Source organism: Mustela nigripes, unplaced genomic scaffold (assembly GCF_022355385.1).
Source record: "Mustela nigripes isolate SB6536 unplaced genomic scaffold, MUSNIG.SB6536 HiC_scaffold_76, whole genome shotgun sequence".
In the NCBI taxonomy this organism is placed as follows: Eukaryota; Metazoa; Chordata; class Mammalia; order Carnivora; family Mustelidae; genus Mustela; species Mustela nigripes.
In genome coordinates, this window is record NW_026739491.1 from 2,107,860 (window position 1) to 2,128,900 (window position 21,041).

At 39.6% G+C, this 21,041-nt stretch overlaps 1 protein-coding gene across 15 annotated transcripts in view; it reads right to left on the bottom strand.

Annotated features, from left to right (window-relative positions):
* Window positions 1–21,041, bottom strand: part of LOC132008247 (PHD finger protein 21A) — a 192,697-nt gene that overhangs the window by 54,305 nt on the left and 117,351 nt on the right. The gene's annotated exons all lie outside the window — the stretch shown is intronic.

Genomic DNA, 21,041 nt, shown 5'->3' on the forward strand with positions numbered 1-21,041 from the left:
AGACACAGACTTATGTTTTGCTACTTACCAGCTCTCTGATGTTCATCAAGCTACTTAACCTATCTGTGTCTCGATTTCCTGTTCTGTAAAATGAGGTGATTAACAATATCCTTGGGGTTCTTATGAGGACCCGACAGGCTGCTGGATGTAAAGTACTCACAACTGTGATGGGCACATTGCTGGTGGTTTTACTTTTAGTATCTGGTAACACGGACATCGGCCATACTAATTTTTGTTATTCAAACAAACATCACGTATCGGTCTCAAACATTAAACAGACTCTTAAACAGAGAAACCCTGATCTCAGATATATGCCATACAAAGAATACTCATTCTTTTTTTTTTTTTTTTTTTTAAAGATTTTATTTATTTATTTGACAGAGAGAGATCACAAGTAGATGGAGAGGCAGGCAGAGAGAGAGAGAGAGGGAAGCAGGCTCCCTGCTGAGCAGAGAGCCCGATGCGGGACTCGATCCCAGGACCCTGAGATCATGACCTGAGCCGAAGGCAGCGGCTTAACCCACTGAGCCACCCAGGCGCCCAAGAATACTCATTCTAAATGACTCAACTGTGAAACTCATGAGCAGGACCTCTTTGCTGGGATAGGATCTGCGGAAATGTGTACATTTGTTTAGGCAAAGGAGGGACTTAGTTACATGGGATAAAAATTTAAAAACTGGAGTTTCTTGAATTTCTACATCTTATCCAAATCCAAGAAAAATATGTATTTTGATACTTTCATTACTATATTTCAAAAGAACATAAGCTCCATGAGGGCAAGGACCTATTTTGTCCACGATTATACTCGGGGCTAGAACTATGTAGCTTAGTAAATGTCTCCTCACAGCATGTGAAAAGTGATGGGTACCGGAGACCAGCAAATGACTCAGGGAACATGTCCTATAAAACCACTGGGGGCCAGACTGGGGCTGCCTCTCTGGGCCTAATGGCTAGAAGCAAGTGTAAGCAGCACTCTTCATATACTTTCAACTGAGCTCACCAGCTGAGGTTTGTTATTTCTGATAAAATAGACTGCCATTTTCCAATACAGATCATGAATGAAGAAAAATAAGTAAATGAAGATCTTTAAATAAAGGGTTAAGTGACACCATATGGCCAGGTTGACTTCAAATTCCCCTTATTTTTATTTTTTTAAGAATTTTTTTTTTAAGATTTTATTTACTTATTTGACAGAGAGAGAGAGATCACACGTGGGCAGAGAGAGGCAGAGAGAGGAAGGGAAGCAGGCTTCCCGCCTAGCAGAGAGCATGATGTGGGGCTCCATCCCAGGACCCTGGGATCATGACCTGAGCTGAAGGCAGAGGCTTTAACCCACTGAGCCACCCAGGTGCCCCTCAAATTCCCCTTATGATGCTAACCAACTTCACTGCACATATCCTCTAAAGAACCCAAACTTATAAGGTTACTTGCTTAACATATTTGAGCATTAAAATATTTATAAAATGGATTTTTAAGAACTTTTAAGTCAATACAAAATATATTATTGAGAGAATTTTTTTGTATTTTTATTGATTCTTTTTAGGCAATGAAAATATCATATAAAGGCCAATATGGGGGGGTCTGCTAAACTTTATATTCTGTCTTCACTGCCTCTTTGAGTAGTTAAATTTCACAAAGAAAAGAAAAAAGGATGCAGAGTCCAAAGTCTCTGCAGAAACCATCTGTAGAATAATAAAAATGCAAATTAATAAAAATATCAAATTCTTATAAAAAATTAACTTAAGTCTTCAAAATCCTATTTCTCAAGTATAAAAAGATAGAGTAATTGAATTGATACAGTTTAGGAGAAGGGCAAGAAGTGGCAGTGGTGCTACAGATAATTTTGAGTATCACAGATAGATTTTATTGCGTGGTGACTTCCAGAACATTAAGACATTTAACAATTAAATCATTACTTTAAAATCATTGCTCTCAGTCCCCCTCCTTAACATAAAACCAGCACTAAACAAACATAGTAACGACTAGCTGAAGTGTAGCATCAGTACACCACAAAAGGGACGCCAAGAACCTCTACAAAAAACCCCAGCTCAAATCGAAGGGAGGAGAGAAACCATGAGGAAATAATAGAACACAAATGTGACACCTGCCAAAAAATAAACTTTGAACAAAAAACAGCCAAAAACGAAGTAATTACCCTACCAGGCACAAAAGGAAAAGATATTTTTCCCCTCTACAGCCATCCCTGGGACACACAGCATGCTCTCCTACTTAACTGCCTAACTGGGGTAAACTGGAAGCAAGAGACAAAGCCCAGAACCCACTCCCAGCGTCGTGTACAACAGAAGGGAACAGTAGGGGAAAGAACGAGGAAGGGATGCAGGCTAGAGTACTCTGCAGCCATATGGCCAGAACGAGGTGACGGCCAATCAGAACCAGAATCAGCCAAGTGGGAGTCAGTGAGTCACACTGCATTCACAACTGTTCCTCCCCCAGGGCCTGAAACAAAGCCTGTGGAACCCTTGGGGAGGCACAGGGATCAAAATACTTGCGAACTTACATTAGTCTTTGAGGGAAGGAAAAAGAAGGGGGGGGGGGGAGAGAAGAAAGCTGTGTAGATGGGACATGGGTCAGATCATATGAGCTGGGTACAATTTTCTTTGAAAGAAGGCTCTGGTATGTTTCAGAGTGCCGCTCGGAAATGCATTGTCCCTGCCCTCCTTTCTCTGTTCCCATTAGAAGAACGCTAAGCTTGCAGTTGTGCGTGTCTATTCAAATTTTTTAAAAAATGAAGGTCTGAGGGAAGCACTGATGCCTCCTGTCACTTAAATTTATCACTGCGTCTTGAAAACCGACGACCTGAAGTTAGGCGGGGTCTGAGGCAGAGGCATGCCTTAGGCAGCGGGCTGGTAAGGGAGGTGCCCTATGCTTTAGTGGGCTTTCCTAAGTTCCACAACCCAGACTTGTTCTAGAGCTTAGTCCTGCAGCTCCAGCAAACACACCAGTCACTTTAACTCCAGTAAGTACCTGATCTGGATCAGTACCAGTTATGGGCAGAAAAGACTACAGCTATCAAATTTCATAAATTTTAGCTATGTGCTATCAAGCAAAGTTCTTAAGGATCCTCTCACTTCCACAGGAAGTGAGCCTATACTTTTATTATTATATGTTTTAAACAAAGAAATCATGACTTCTGCTGGTCATTAATGAAGGTTATACAAAGTAAACAATTTGGCGTTTTTAATGTTATTCACGTATACAGGAGACCTTGAAATGTAGCTAACTATTTTGGAACATTAACCTGAAGCTTTGAGAAGAGGGCTAAGTGTCACAAACTGGCCATTTGTCACTGACTAATAAGTTAATAAAAGTTAAAAAGAAAAGGGGGTGGGGAAAGAAGGAGATGAGAAAGGAAAAGCTGTAAAGGATGAAGGTAGGAGGGAGGGAGAAAAAGCCAGTAATAATGTACCACCTTCTTTCCTTAATATATTTCCTAGAAGAATGGGCCAAAGGGTCTGGTGTCCAGAATGGCTAGCTAGTACTGCCCCCTCCAATCAATCCATCTGTCAAGAACCGCTCCATAAACCCCATGTAATTCCAAGCCTCGGAACCCCTTGACATTCCCATCACTAGGTTTTATCAGGGCTTCTTCAGGCAGAAGAGTTCACAGGCCTGTAACACTTCAAGTCACAGTTTCTGAGACAGGTAGTCACGGTGATCAATATTGTGACATTCAGCAATACTATCAACGTGTTCACACGACAGCAAGACAGATCCCAAAGAAAATACAGAAGTTTATAGGTATGACTCAACAGAAAATCGGGTTCATTCTTCAGTTATGTAAGTCGATCACAACAAGTTCCATGGCACTGGTCAATACAGAAGGGAGATGGAGAGATGGCAGGACCCCCCCCCCCCCCGAAGCCCCCACTTTATTTCCAGCAAATTCTCAAGAAGCTTTTAAAAATCTTCTCTCAGGGGCTTCTAGGTGACTCAGTCGGTTAAGCGTCTGCCTTCAGCTCAGGTCATGATCCCAAAGTCCTGGGATCAAGTCCCATATCCCCCCTCCCTGCTCAGCAGGGAACCTGCTTGTCCCTCTCCCTCTGCCTGCCACTCCCCCTGTGTGTGCGTGCTCTCGCTCTCCCTCAGTCAAATAAATAAAATCTTTAAAAAAAAATCTCTCAAAAGGAGCTCCAGGTACCAGCCCTTGCCCTCCATAACTACATGTCAGCGATCCAGTCAGTTGCTCCACTTACTTGTGTTACATTCTATATTACCTGTTTTATATAAATTATGATAGGGCAACACCCACACAGACATCTTCTTACATGGTACTGCCTTAAAAATTCATCCTTTGTCCCCTCCATCAATCAATCATACAATCTGAAAATAGAACCCACACCCTTCATGCCAGAGACCAAAAAAGACTTGTAACTTTTCACAAATCCAGAAAGTCAAGAACAAATCTTACCTACCTTCCTATGTAAAATGCAGTGAAAAATGTTTCCAGGTCTTCAGACTCACCAATAGCTCAAATGAAACCAGCGATACTAAATTTTGGTGTGCAGAGAAACTAACATGGAGAAACTTAGATTTGTTGAAGTCAAAATTTACTCAGAGATGGGAAAAAAAAAACTTTCTACTATCTGACTGAAGTTCAAACACTGCATTTATAAGCAATACCAATATTCTTTAACACTGAAGACACAGGAAGGAGATAAGGTAACAGTCTTCAGAATGCTACTACATAATTATCCTCTAAAGAATAGGGCATATGTTACTGTCATAAAATTAGTCACAAAATTAAATCGGGGGGAGGGGGCACCTGGGTGGCTCAGTGGGTTAAAGCCTCTGCCTTCAGCTCAGGTCATGATCCCAGGGTCCTAGATCGAGCCCCGCATCAGGCTCTCTGCTCAGCAGGGAGCCTGCTGCCTCCTCTCTCTCTCTCTGCCTGCTTCTCTGCCTACTTGTGATCTCTATCAAATAAATAAATAAAATCTTTTAAAAAAAATTAAATCCTGGGTAAAAGGTATGCGTTATTAAAAGGAAAGAGAAAAATGAGGGAAATTTCTACCATTTTATGAATAAGAACACAAAGAAAAGACAATAAATTCAAAATCAGCCCCTTTCTAATGCAGTAAGTAAAATTCAAGGGAAGAACATACACTGAAGGTATTAGAGAGAACGTTCTAGGTAAGACACACAGGACAGAATTTTGACAGAGAGGAAGGAAGAGGAATACTGGCGGCAGCAGGTATAAAAATAGACTTAGCTAAAAATAACTGCATTTTATTTGTTTTGTAAGGCACTAGAAAAGTTTTCCCCAAACTCTCTGATACTCAGTTTCACGGTTAGAATTAGGCAAATAGATTCTAACCTATAAAGCCTCTAAAAAAGGGATATGCCCTTTGAACATACCACCTGTTAGACAGAAGCACTACCTCCAACCCCCTCACCTTAGACACAGAACCGGTTACTGTCTACTAATGAGGACCTGTTTGATCTTAGAGAGCTGCCAATGCTGATGCTGTTTTAGAGCTCTGCAGAGTGCCATGGAATTTGTACAGTACAATATAAATAAATTGAGGACAGCAGCAGGTGGAATTACCAGAGGTCTTTTTTTTTTTTTTTTTTTTAATAAAGTTCAACATTCTCCACATGCATGCTTAACAGATGGTGGAAAACACACATGTATGTCATGGTACTGATTTTTGGCTTACTTTTTTAATTAAAAATACATTTGTTGGGGTTTACTCTTCCTTCAAAACACACACGCACACACATATACACAATGATATTGAAATCAATAGGTTTCACATCCCATCTCCACAGGAAATTAGACCTTTTATTCATATCAATGGGATTATATTCCATGTCCATAGGGGATTAGAGCCTTTATGTGATGCCCTGATTGAAACGTGGTTTACATTTTTCTTACTTAGTTCATTTATGCTCTATCAGATAAACTCCTTATGCAGGACTATGAAAGACTGCTAAGATTGCTGTAGTCAGACTCTACCTAAACCTAGGGACCCTTCTAAGAACCTGGGAACTGCCTTTATTTGCATCCAACAAGAAAGAGTGTAGCTGTTGAACTCAAGAGAGATATGTCCCTGGAGCACTACGGTTCTCCAGGATGTAACATACTCAAATGGAAGGGCGAAATAATATAAAAGCAGAGAGAGACCAAAAAAAAAAAAAAAAAAAAAAAAGAAACGCATGCGGGGGAGGGGGGTGAAAAAAAATTTATGAAAAAAAAAAAAAAAAGAAAGGAAAAAAAAAAAAAAAAAAAAAAAAAAAAAGAGCACTGCATGCTGGGGATGGTGGTTGTAAGATATTTCTCTACAATAAAAAACAAAGGAAAGCAAAATCAGAACCCATTTGGCTTATAATTAAGATTTCTATGTTTGGGGCGCCTGGATGGCTTAGCGGGTTAAGACTCTGCATTCAGCTCAGGTCATGATCTCAGGGTCCTGAGATGGAGCCCTGCCTGGGGCTCTCTGCTCAGCAGGGAGCCTGCTTCCCCCATGCCCCTGCCTGCCTTTCTGCCTACTTGTAATCTCTGTCAAATAAACAAAATCTTTAAAAATTTTTTTCTATATTTCTCTGAAGCACTAAGCTATACTATCCTGCCTATTTCAGAAAAATATTGAGGATCAACTGTATTAATGGTAGGGAGTGCTTTAGAAAACTGTTGAGGGCAATGTGAAATTAAGGCATGATAACCAATGAGTAATACAATGTGTCTAGGAGGATTTTTTATTTTTTTAAGATTTTATTTATTTATTTGACAGGCAGAGATCACAAGTAGGCAGAGAGGCAGGCAGAGAGAGAGGAGGAAGCAGGCCCCCTGTTGAGCAGAGAGCCCTACTCGGGGTTGGATCCCAGGACCCTGAGATCATGACCTGAGCCGAAGGCAGAGGCTTTAACCCACTGAGCCACCCAGGCGCCCCACTAGGAGGAATTTTTAACTGAAAGCAACAGCTACTTAAATGTGACTTTTACTTTCAATGTCAATTATATTTCAATGGCTTGATTTTTAACATCTAGTCAAATATTTTTGTGTTAGTTTTTTTTAGCAGGAGTCACCAAAACAATGTACAGGATTAAGAAAGAGAATGCTACCTGTTGCCTTTTTGTCTCAAAAGTCAAACACATTAGAGAATATTTCCCTGTATAGAAATCTAGGCATGGCCCAGGTTTCTTATACCTCTACAGCGGTTCAGGGCCATATTCTGAATGCATAAAATAGATGTCCAATTTAAATGCAACCTGACCCAGCAAACACCCTAGATATAGTAATGAGAACAGCAGGAAAAAAACATAAGAACCATTTATAATCTGTACAATTTAGCTGCTTGCTAATATAAAAAAGTGCCTGAATCTTTGTGTTTGTACCACAATGAGATATGACACGGAGGCTATTAATTTGTAAATTAAGCTCCAGTTCATCAAAATGCATGCCCCTCTGTAACTATCTGTTACAGACCTGCACACATCATGAGCTTGTCATTCATCATTCCATGGCTCTATTCCACAACTTAAAAGGCAGCATTGCCTTGTTAATGTCAGAGCTGTCCCATACACTACAGAAATCCTCTCTTTGCTCTGTCCTGAAGCTGCTGTGCTTGGTTTTCCTCACAAAAGAATTATGATTGGAGGTTGCTGTGCAGTAGCTGTCCCTGACAAGTTGGATATGAAAATACAATTTAAGCACAGTAATGATCCTAAAACAGGAGGAGGAAAAAGGGGAAACAAAACCAAAAACCTCTGTCATTTTGTGGGATACTGCTCAGATAAAAGATGGTGTTGCCTACTCCCAAACCTTAGGTACAATAAGAGAGAACATAAGAAGTCCTCTTTTCACAGAAACACAAGACAGAATAAGATGCTGGAAGAGGTAAATATAATAGACAACCAAATTCTATGCGGAATGGGTGTACTAGGACACAAATCAATCATGTCTAAAGGCGAGGATCTTTTTAACAATCCTTAATTCTGCAGTTTTATCTTAAAAGAGAGAAAAAGACAGACAAGAGTATTAGAACAATATACTATGTCAGGCTGGATACATCAAGTAGAAAATATTCTATGATGAAATGCAGTATTTTCCTTGCATGTGGAAAAAAAAAGTAAGTCTTACAAATCACTAAACACTGACATTTTGAAATGGGAAGTATCTTAACAAAAGAACATCCTGAACAACACTCTTGATGTCTAAAAACGTAATTGTTATCATCTGCCATCACAGCATAAACACATGGATTTTAGAAAGCTTCCAAAGCTACCCAATGAGTGTCTCTTAATTTCACAAAGTATTTGCTATTTGGGTAGTTAATTTATCACCAAATATTTGTTACAATCACTTAAAGAGAAAAATGAACAGTGTTACAAATTTGCTTTCTGACAAGACCCCACATAAAACAACACGGAGGAAGCAATTCCATCACCTACGTAGGCTGCCAAGATGAGAGATGGGGAACTTTCCACTGGATCTTCCAAGACACGTGACAAAAGATGATTTGCACTACTCTGTGTTTAGTCTGAGTTTTCTGCATCAGAGACAGAAGAAACTTGAACTCATCTTTCAGAATTTCAGAGCGGGTTTGCTTTTTTGTTTTAACTTGTCAGTACTAGAAATTTTATTAAAGAGAGCTAGAGATTCAGCAATATAGAAGAAAAGCATGAATAACCTCCTAATGAATAAAAAGCATTTGGTTAAAAATTTAAGTATTTTATTAAATCTTAAGTGTGAAGGAAAACATTTTTCACAGGCTATGAAAACCATTAAATCCAATCCATGAATCTCTATATGGATATTTAGTTTTCTCTCTCGCTCTCTCTCTCTCTCACACACACACACACGCACATGCACACACACACACACTCTGAGGTTTAGAAAAGATGGCATGGCTGCAGTAAAGATGATGTGTTGTTTTTATATCTTTTTTCAGTATACTTCTTGGTACTAAATGGAGCTCACGCTTTTCACCTCTACTGTTCTCCAGTTTCCACATCCAACAAAATTACTGAGGTGCAGGGTCAGAAGAGAGGACACTGTACTCGATGTAGGATCAGTCCCTTGATTTTTAAAATTAGACTTTTATTTTTTAGAGCAGCTACAAATTCATAGTAAAGTTGAGTAGAGAGTACAGATACCCTTCTCCCTTCCTATCAACATCCCCATCAGAACAGTACACTTGTTAAAACTGATACACCTGTACTGAATACCTCATTATCACCCAAAAGCCATAGGTTGTACTAGGATTTACTCCCCATGATGTATATTCTATGCATTTCGACCAATGTACAATGACATATGCCCACCACTGTAGCATATGGGACATTTTAATTACCCCAAACCCCTCTGTGCTCTATTCATCCCTCCCTCCCACCAACCCCTGGCAACCACTGGCCATTTTACTGTCTCCATAATTTTGCTTTTTCCAGAATGCCATATTGTTGAAGTCATGTAGCAGGGAGCCTTTTCAGATTGGTTTCTTTCACTTAGTAATATGCATCTAAAGTTTCTTCTTGTCTTTTCATGGCTTAATAGCTCATTCTTTAAGCACTGAATTATATTCCATTGTCCAGATGGGCCACAGCAGTTTCTTGACTTCTAGATATAGTTTAATATGGCACTGGTGAGTTCTAAATGGTCACAACAGAAACAACAACCATCTTATCGGATAGACACTGCCTGCCAGGTAGGACACACTGAGCATCTGCGTAACTTGACCTAAGTCTCAAGCCAGGGGTAGAGTCAGACTTAATTAACACTTCTAGTTCCTCATATCTAATTCCATATCCACCCCCTGTCCCCCTGCCCCAATTATTCTACCTGCTGGTAAGGACTAAGAGCCCTCACATCTATATACTACGTAATATAACAAGCCACAAAAGCACCGCATAAAAAATCTCGAGATACATATCTCTTACATGTATCACCCACTTTTAGGAAAAATAAGTAGAGAGGTAGTATTATGCAGCAAAAATAATACAAAGAGTCCAAAAAATCTGGGTTCTGGTCTCATATTTGTCACTAAGTCATATCTGTGACCTCAGGTAAGTTATTTACCTATTCTTGGGCTCAGCTTCTCTCAGTCTCTAACATTCTCTTCTGCTTAAAATTCTATGAATCTCTGAATGGCAAGAATACAATCTCTTGAGCTATACTTCTTATAAGTGCTATACACAGAAAACTAATGGTCATAATGATGATCTTGACACACACTACAAAGAAACTAAATCATTAAAAAATGTTTCATTCTGAGATTGAAAACTCACTGTCAGGTAATGTACATGAATGAAGCGGGCCAACTAAGAGATAATAAGCAGTGATGGGGACGAAGGTCAACTCGAGAGGGAGGGCCTTGTCTGAAGGCACTGATGGAAGAGCTGCTTTCAACGCTGTGAGGCAAACAAAATCTCTCCACCAGTTAGATTAGGCCCAGGGGCTACCAGTCTTCAATCCCTAGACAATAATTACAACCAGTGAACTGTAGTTACTAGGAGAGAAATCAGCCATTACTTAGAAAAATTTTCAACAATAGGAGGTGAGTCAAAAAGGATTTCAGATAACCAGAAAATTAAAATGGCTTCCTGGTTAATTAAAATTTACCACTGTGAAAGGGCTGGGATGTGACTTTCATGAGAAAAGGTACAGACATACAATGCCAAGTAATCAATGGGCATGAGAAAAATGTGGTTAAGATAAAATATCTGGAAGATAGGAGAGAGACAAACAACTATATACAAAATATACAAGAATGACAAAATTAATAATAATGTGTCCTAGAAATGTGCTGACTTTTTCAAAATAGCTTAATATACCTCACAGATAATTTAATCCCCTCCCCGTCATGTTGCACTGACATAAGAATGAACTGGAATCAGTTTATCTACCACTGAACTGTGGCTGTCTCTAGGGCTGGAGAAAGCAGCTGCTTAACAGCCGCATTGTAGAGGTCAGAAAAATGAAAACTGCCTTGTTGAAGCCGTCCAGGGAATTACAGTAAGCAAAATGTGATCATCAAACTTGGAATCCAACCAGAACACTAGAAACACCTCCTGCCATTTAACTGGTTCTCGTTTTTGAGTACTGAGAGTTTTCAAAATCATTTAATTTACATGATTAAGAAAAAAGGAATTCATGTTACAAATATATGGATTACTTCATAAATTTTCAAGAATTCTACTTTCTGAACGAACCCTAGATGAAAAATGATGGTCCCGCTTTCCACAAATTTCTTAATGATGTGATATTTTCAGCTTAAGTAGTCATTCGTACATGTACCTAGCACTTTACACTTGTAAATTTTCATGCCCTCTTAGCAAAGAAGGTCTTCACAGCCATGCTGGGTGGATTAGAGCAAGTGTCACTGATTCAGACAGGGAAACTGAGGCATGTGGTAACCAATGGCCAACGAACAGTTACCTAATAGTAAAAGAGGCACTAGAAAATGGGATCCTTATCCTCTGGAAACTAGTTTGAATGAAGCTCTGTTCACTGAACAAAGAGCTGGAGCTCATTTGTCTGAGCCAACACTTCTGGGGCTGACAGGAGGTTGGGTGATATCCAAGTGGACTGACTGAATGTAGAATATACTGGTGTGGGGAGAAGAGCCAAGGGGGAGAGATGTCCTTTGCTGGACACCAGTGTCTAGATACAGTAAACTGCCAGGAAACAATGACAGGCTGTTGAAAGCCAAGGAAGTAAGCTGTGCAACAAACTGGTGGGGCCAAGCAGGAGAGAAGCCAGAGGATACAGTCAGGGTTGGAAATGTGACAGCCAGAGGTGAGGCATGGACAGCTCAAGAGGTCGGACTGGAGCAAATCACACTGACGATGCCCACTCTGGGGCACGTTTCCTATAAACTGCTCTGAGCACTTGAAATGCCTAGGAATGTTCTTAAAAGGGATGAGGCAGGGCTGGATGACTTGCTCCAAAATGCCAGAGACTATATTTCTGTCATCAGAGATACTCTCTCTGGCAGCTGAGCAGGGATACACGCTGAAGCCAAACCAGCAAGAACGATATGCGTCTTCATCTATGAAGTGTGATGGACAATGTTAAGATTCTATTGCTAACCTTCTACCTCAAGCCAAAACTTCAATTCTGTAACAACGACTTCAATTTAATAAGTGGAATGGATGCTGGCAACATTTAAGCTGGTAAAATGTTGGGATTCCAGTGGGTTTTTTAAGGAGTATATTATCACAGGAAACTTTACATATCAGCCACTAATACAAAGCTGGATTTAAAATTTTTACTCACTAACAGATTTATCCTCCTCCCATAAAAACCATACAGCTATTTTGCTTTTGAAAGAGAGCACAGATGATCAAAACCCATATGCAAAGGGGATGGGGAAATAACATGATAAACCACACAGAGAGGTTTTAAAACCAGCCTCCCCACTTGTAGAGCTGCTACGAGGAAGCCTGGCTGCTCCTCCCCTGCCCATCATGAAAGACCAAGGCTCAGTCAATAAGCCGGCTGTGTGAATGACACAGCCATCACTTCTGCTGAGTCTCCACAGCCCTAATGGATGCGATGCTGTATTTACTTATCTCAGTAGGCAGCACAGCCAAGAGTGGCTGTGTTTCAGACTTGGTAAGAACAAGGTGGTGGGGGTTTCGTTGTTGCTGCATGGTTCTGCAACACCTTATTTCAACTCTCTGCTGAGCTGGCAAAAGCACTAAATCAACCCAGCCCCACAATCCAGCTCTGCTTACCCTTCAGCCATTCCAGTAACAGGACGACTTTGCAACATTCACGGACAATGTGATACACTAGGAACACAGATTCGTCTCGTCATCACACCCTTTGCATGTCTCCTTCGTCCTTCTCTGTCCTTGTCTCTCCCAGCTGCAATTTTCCTTACTAAATATTTCCTGTGATATTTTCAACTGAAGGACGTAAGGATCGAACCCATTCTTGAGCCTGCAGAAATGTGCGTAATCTTTATGCTACTTGTAGATCCTGGGAGAAAGACCTGTTGGGTGGTATTTGAGCTTCCTACAGTCCACCTCTGTCTAGGTGCTGAGAATGAGGAGAGGGGACCGTTTTCATCCCCTTTAAAAGAACCCAGTTGAGGGGCGCCTGGGTGGCTCGGTGGCTTAAAGCCTCTGCCTTCGGCTCAGGTCATGATCCCAGGGTCCTGGGATCGAGCCCCGCATTGGGCTCTCTGCTTGGCGGGGAGCCTGGTTCCCCCTCTCTCTCTGCCTGCCTCTCTGCCTACTTGTGATCTCTGTCAAATAAATAAATAAAATCATAAAAAAAATTAAAGAACCCAGTTGATTTAAGGATGGCTGTGAGGGCAGGTAAGATGGACCTTCTTGGAGAAAGCAAGGATATTTGTCATCTGGTGGATACAGTGGAATGGAACTACTGGTGTGCAGGCTGTCAGCCCCGCCACCAATCAGAGGGGAGAGAGCATATTTAGGAAAAGAAAATGGAACAAATTGACTGGAAAAGAAGGAGTGACACGGAAGTACAACATCTAACACACAGCTCTTCTTGGTGGTTGAAGGTACTCCTTTCCCAACTGAGACACCCTGTAACGGGAAGGGATCATTCCTACGCAGGGATGCATACCTATACTTCACAGGGTGTTTGTTTGTGTGACAGTTATACCGCCATAATTTTAGATAGTTAAACCTCTGCTCCAGGGTTTATAAAGGATCAGAGCACTTGTCACTCTTGGTGCAGGTAGAGTGAGATAGAGTGGTTGAGCAGTTCATTTTTCTTTATAATTACACTCCATTAACCTTCCACATGAGAGCTCCCCTGTGCTTTCATACCAGCAGCACCAACTGGCTGCATTTGATAAGGCTCTACAGAGTCTGCAAGACCAGCTCATGCAACAAAAGGCACACTTTAATACTGCAGACTTAAGCAGAAGCTCAACGCGGCCCCATAGCCCCTCACTGGCACACATACTCAGCTCAATTATACGTGTGTAGACAAAAACAAACTGAAAACGTAAAGCTTGCAACGAGCAAATATATGATGGGAACTCATTTAAACCAGAAGTGATCTGAAAATTTTCTGATAATCTTTATAATAATAAAACCCCAAGTTTATTATTATTTTTCTAACCTTTGATAATGTGGTATCCTATAAGAAATGTACTTGGAATTCTCAAGCTTACAGGGTGAGAAAATTACAGGGTGATCTATATTACAATTAGATCACACTGGTGTCTACAAGTTGCATGTTGTGAAGGTAATTTACTTGCTGAAGTATCTCTCCTTACCTATCTCTCAATAACTCATTAAAAAAAAATAGTTAAGAACTAGCACTGAGTCTATCTCTACCCTTTTTGACTGTGGCCACATAAATGATTTCCCTTTTTGAAAGAGAAAGAGACCTATTCCATTAATAATGTATTCTCCCGAAGTTTTTAATGCAGCACCCGGAACACTACTTTCCATATGCACAGAGGTAGATTAGTGCTTTTTCTACCCTGAGCAAAGGCTAGGTGTTACATGCTTGAGCAGATAAAACGAAAGCCAATTTGGGAAGTAGGTGCTAGCACAATTAATCTTGAATAGGATCCCAATTATTTGGGAAACAAAAGGAAGCTATATTTATACCTCTGCCTTAACTAATGGCATTCACAGTCCTCACACATCTCAGAATAAGGTTTCCGTCATGCTAGTTTGAGTTTCTGGGCACATCTCCTAACCACAGTGACCCAAGGAAGGTCAACAGGTATCCTGGTAATGCTACCCCTACCACCTCACTTTCTTTGGCAAATGTATATACTGAAGATGTTGGTCTATGACACATGTAACCTGACAGGGAGCTGAAGCATAGGAACTCAAGTGGTACAGTATTTCCTTCATCAAATAATTATATTTAAAACACTGTTCTAGAGCTATAAAACTACAGCAAATCTTGTTTTTGAGAATTAATGAAATGCTTAGTACTTCTGAAAGTGTTTGGCAGAGAAATGATTGTTTACATTTACATTTTGAAAATGGATGATTAGATCTGGGAATTCTACTATACTCTTCCTTTTTTCTATGCCCTATGCATGAAACTGAAAGATTTTTTCCATTAATATTTTTCTTTTGCTTAATACTACTACAAATTTACATTACTATGTGTTTTTATGATACTTCCTACCACGCTATCCTTTTCAAAATTGTTTTTCTTAACCTAAATATCAGTTCTAGGCTTCCAATTAAATAGTTCATAATTCTTTAAAATCTAATACCAATAATAAAATTTTAATATTTTCTTGCTGCATGTTACATGCTGCAGCATTTAGCATAAGGATGTTGAAAGACTACAAGCCAAAAGATAAAACCAACCTATCCCTAAGGCAGCGGCTCCTGAAAACAGTTTTCCAATGTCCAGATCTGGGTGACACTCAGATTTCCCCTCTGCATAATCATGCATATTTTTCATTTCCCAATGAATAGAATTTCATTCACTAAGTACTTGTTCTTCAGTTTTAAAGAGTGGCAGACAAATTAAAATTACACTCTCTCTAACCATGTTAAGAATCAGGCAAAAGCCTATCTAGCCGCTCAGGACCTGTCGCTCTGACTCGTCCCTGGGCCGTCTGTTTATGTGAGCCGCGTGGCTCACAGTGCCCATCAACCTGCTGCTGTGCAGAGCGGCCTCACACTGCAAACTCATTCTGCAGTTTCAACCTCCCTCACCAGCAATAGGTCCTCTTACCAGAATCTGAAACTACCACTTCAATCAACTAGAGTCAGACCTTATTCTACCGCTCTGGTACAAAAAAAATGATACACCATAGGCCCACGTGCAAACAGGTCATCTCTGAACGTTGGGCTGGAGAGGAAGGTGGCAGCATATTTCTGCTCCTATCAAAACATTTTAGTATCATCAGCAGCAGTCAGCCTGCTACTCAGAATATACATGCACTACTGTGGGAAGAGGCTAAAAAGATTGCTTAATCCCAGAGGACAAGGGCATGAACTATAAATACAAACCATTCTGGCCTTCCTTGTTTTAAAGACTGGCGACTTATTCATAGATGGGTTTCCATCTGTGTGATTAGCACACAAATTTAAAGCAGCATTAGAAAAGGTTCTTGGAACATCCTCTGAAATTTGTTTGCTGTTTTGCATGTACTTTGCTAATCACTCTCTCATCTTAGATTTGAAAGGATGTTAAGGTCATTAATAGAAGGGAGAACAGTACAGGTCTGAAGACAGTATTTACTGAACATACCTACAGAGTATATAAGCTGTTGCACAAGCTGTTGTGGTTATAATATTAGAAAGTTAAATTTTTTAAGAGGTTTATATGGCTATTTTAGGAAATAGAAGATACATATGCAAAAGAATTATAACATTTCCTATGGAGTATTAATAAGCAAAATTACTGGAAGATTTTTTTTAAAAAATAAGTAAACAGAGAGTGAGCAATAGAGAAATGAAGCCACCATAGAGGACAAGATCAAACCTGGGAGAGTGTCCTTTTTTTTTTTTTTAGAGTTTCTGTTGTTCCATATCTTTTTTTTTTTTTAAGATTTTTAAAAATTTATTTGATAGAGACAGCAAGAGAGGAAACACAAGCCGGGGGTGTGGGGGAGGGAGAAGCAGACTTCCTGTTGAGCAGGGACCCCAATGCGGGGTTCGATCCCAGAACCCCGGGATCATGACCTGAGCTGAAGGTAGACGCTTAACCAACTGAGCCACACAGGCGCCCTCCAAGAGTGTACATTTTGAACGATGCTAAATCCAAGGAAATTTTGGAGGGAGCAAAATAATTAAAAACAGGCTATCAATAATAATGAAAAATTATTACTTTGGAGAAATGGGGTAAGTAAGGCAAATTTAGAAGCTAGTGATTGATTACAGGGTCCTGAATATTATGATAAAGAAATATGTACCCAATGAAAGACATATATACTTCCACTAGGCTTTACTCTTTACATTTCAGAAGACTGTTCTTTGAGAATCAAAAGTAGAATTAATCTATCTTGTTTCTAACACATGTACTTGAAAAATGCATATCTATTTTTAGAAAGGAAAATTTAAAATCTATCTGTAGAGGACTTGAAAAATATATAATTTAACAGGAGCTGAAGAGCTTCCAGACTAGTGTTTAGAGGAGGAACTGTGCAGAAATGCACCTATGAACAGGTCAGAAGAAAGCAAGTATTACATTGCTTATTAGCAGCAACCAAAGCAGAGGGATGAGAGAGAGATTGATACCTACAACTCGAATTTCTGTCTCTTAGTGGGTAAGAAATTCATCACATTGCATTTTGTTCAAGGTCCTACTCTCTCCACTGTACACAAACATCTTAGCTTTTCTCCTGAGGATGAGTCACAGTCGTGGTGAATAGAAATGCTTGTCCTGTTCCCCTGTGCTAAGGCAAAGTCACAACCTTCTGCAAGCCTGGTGGCAATACGACATTTACCAAACAACCAGCAACATCTCTAGTCTTTTTTTTTTTTAAACAGATACTGATAAATGAAAATAGTGATCAAGGAAAGATTTTAATTTTAAATTGACTGTAAAGTTGAGGTTAGCATGTTAACCCTCTCATCTGCTTGATGCTTGCAAAAAAAAAAAAAAAAACAAAAAAACAAACAACAAAAAAACAAATGGCACCATCAAATCATGAGTGAAGATAGCAGACTTGAAAGAAGAAAGCAACATGTTTAGCGAGAAGAAGCTGCTACCTCATTTCCCACGCTTTGCTATGAAAACAAATTATTCACTTCTACACTACATGCCAAGGAATATAGTGTTACTTGGAAACTGCATTCTCCTACCTTTAGGGAGGACAGCAGTGAAACCCTACCTTTACTTATACTCTCTTAGGAGTTTGCTGGGTCTGTCTCATCAACAGATGAGAATACTCATAGCAAAAATTTTTTTTTTAAGATTTTATTTATTTATTTATTTTAAAGATGGAGAGAGTAAGAAGGAGAGAGAGAGAGAACAGGAGGAGGGACAGAGAGAGGGCGAGGGACAAGCAGACCCCAGAAGTGCCAAGCCTGATGGGGGGCTCGAATCTACAACCCCAAGATCATGACCCAAGCCGAAATTAAGAGTTCGACACTCAACTGACTGAGCCACTCCACCCTAACAATACTCATATAACACTTCCGAATTCACTGCTACAAATGACCACGAGCTGAGATGTGGGACTAAAGGTACAAAAGTACGCAATTATCAAAAACTAAGCTAACAGTTGAATTGTAGATATTCTAACGTTTTCCTTTTGAAAGCAAGTAGACGTAAAACTGACCAAAAACGTAACCAGTGCAATTGTAGTTATTTTAATCCAATCCTTCTGAAACACTCCTACTAGGGTAAAAGCTTGTATGTCAGTTTGTCATTATTTGTTTCACAGTCAAAGATCACTATCTGTGTCATTTTCTAAATCCAAAGCCTATGTTAAAATAAGAATTTGACACTCTAAACTCTGAGTAATGCCACACCAACAGTTCAACATATCTTTAGCCATCAAACCCAGATATTCTGCTAACGCAAGTGAAATCACACACCAGAACTTATTAACACAGCTGTTTGTTTAGGAGCAGAAACATCATAGAAGTCATGTACTGCTCTGAAAGAGAAGCTGAAGGGAACGCAGAAGTTGAAAACCCATCAAAGGCAAGGATTCTGTGACAACCCAGGTGGTGAAAGCGGGGCTCTATGATATTTTAGAAACGGGTCCAATGACGGGCCCTTAGACTTGCCATTTCAACAAATTTCTAGTCTAATAAATTCCTGCCATATACTTCACCAAAGGGCCTCTAGGTTCTAATGAGAAAAAAAACCACATTCACCTGACCTGAGAAATAAACAAGACTAAGGATGAAAGCCACAGTTGTGGTGACTAATCCACGCTTCCGCCACGTGTCCCACAGCTTCAACAGACCAGCTAATAACACAGAGAAGAAAACAAAAACATTGCTAGCCAACACTGCATTTTTGTGTAAGAAAAGAGCAGGAAGAGGATTAACTGCATTCTTTCCCCCACTGATGCTTACATTAAAAAAATTCCATTAGTATCTTGCCAGATTTTCAAGAGAAAAGCTGCGCATCAGAGTTAACTGGTACGATAGGCCATGGGAGAATAAAACCAATAAGAAACCTTTCTGTTCTGCACTTCACAGGGCTGTCACTCGTACTAGAAAAAACGTCACTTTGAAGCCCTGTTTGCATTCCATTTTTAACTAGAAGGAAGAGGATGGAGGTCTTTGGTTTCTATGACAACCCAGATGGGCCATAATACACGATACTTACAAATGTTCAATTGCAGGGATGCCAAATCAAATTAAGGCAGAGTTAGCACTACTTCATAAAAACTAGATGGGGGAGAAAACAAAATACTTATGGCAAAATGATGCCATTTCTAGAAGTGGTTCTGAAAGATTTCATGAGCAAATATAAAGAAAAGAGTGACTATTTTTAGTAAAAACAAATAAAACAGTAAAACTAATATATAAAAATAAAGCTCCAATTTACATGAGTAAATGTTTTCATTAAATTTGACTACTGGAAAATTACTACCACACTTAATGTAAAAAAAAAAATCCCTCTCAAATAACATGAATTTCATTAGTGATTTAAATCATTACAGTCTGGCACACTGGCTGGGTTTTAATGGTGAGCTGAGCTCCTTTGAGCGACTTTTTCCTTTGCTCCATCCTCAAGATTTGTTTCTATATTTGGCGTTTATAACTAGAGTACTTAGTCCTCAAAATAATTATGAAATGGCTAATGTTTCAGAAAGGAACTAATTTGTAACTTGTACTTACTACAACTTGTGAAATTTATTAACTTTCCAACAGAATGCAAGAGTAATCTACCGTATTTCTTACCATTTATAAATTATGCTCTGCTTAAGAACAATCCCCAGCAAACACTCCTGACTTTTAAAGCACTATTTTGAAGAAAGGTATATTCACATGTGATCCTCTTCATCTGAGGGGGAAAATAAAATGTTTTATTATTTAAACCTTATAAAAGAATGTAGTTAGGGGTGCCTGGGTGGCTCAGTGGGTTAAGCCTCTGCTTTCAGCTCAGGTCATGATCCCAGCATCCTAAGATCGAGCGCATTGGGCTCTCTGCTCAGCAGAGAGCCTGCTTCCCTTTCTCTCTCTGCCTGCCTCTCCGCCTACTTGTGATCTCTGTCAAATAAATTAAAAAATAAAATAAAGTCTAAAGAAAAAAAAAAAGAATGGATTTAGATCATGAATCTTACCAGTGGGGAGAAGGGTATCACTCACCCTTTTAGATCATAATGAAGGACTATGAAGCGTGCCCCCCAAAATGTTATATGTGCATGAACACATATCCAGGTTTTGCACGTATTTCAGGGAATTTAGAGCCCTACCCTGAATGTCCTCCACAGAGCTCCTAGTTCTCATCCTGGTTCAGGTCCCTTCTTCCCAAAAGCCAGAATTCCATACTTGTAATAATGGAAGTCCCCCAAACAAAAAACCTTAACATTCTCAACATTAAGTAGATTGATGGTAACTTTTGACTTAAAAACCCAGGTCAAATTAATTAAAAATGAATTAGTTTAGTAAATATGTATCTACTGCAGAAATTTTACTAAAGCTTCAACACTAGGCATTTCAACTCTTTAGGATTTGCACCATCAGGTAAGTTTGTTTTTGTGACTTTATTCTTCCCCCAAATGGCATAAAACCATGTGAAGATTATTTTGAGAGATTCCGAGATAGGAGTTTGTAAAAACAGGGCCAGAATAATTTCCTTGGTTGAACGTTTTTGTAACTCAGATGTTTCTTGTTTTGAAAAGATCTGTATAGAAAGAGTTCCACTTGAACGAGAACAGCCTGGAACGCACTGTACCTGTACCGCTGTGCAAGGGAAGAGCTTGTGCTGAAGGCTAACAACTGTACAAACCAGGATGCTGGATACCCTTTCACCCCATCCACGCGACTCTAATCTTCACTCAGCCTCTCTTTAGGATCAGTTTCCTCTGTTACAAAATGAGGATAATATACCTCTCCACCCTGACTGCACTCCAAGAGAGAAGAGAAAAATCTTTCATAAAATTAGTGTTGTAAAGGATTCGGTATTCCTAGTCCTCATAATGACACTA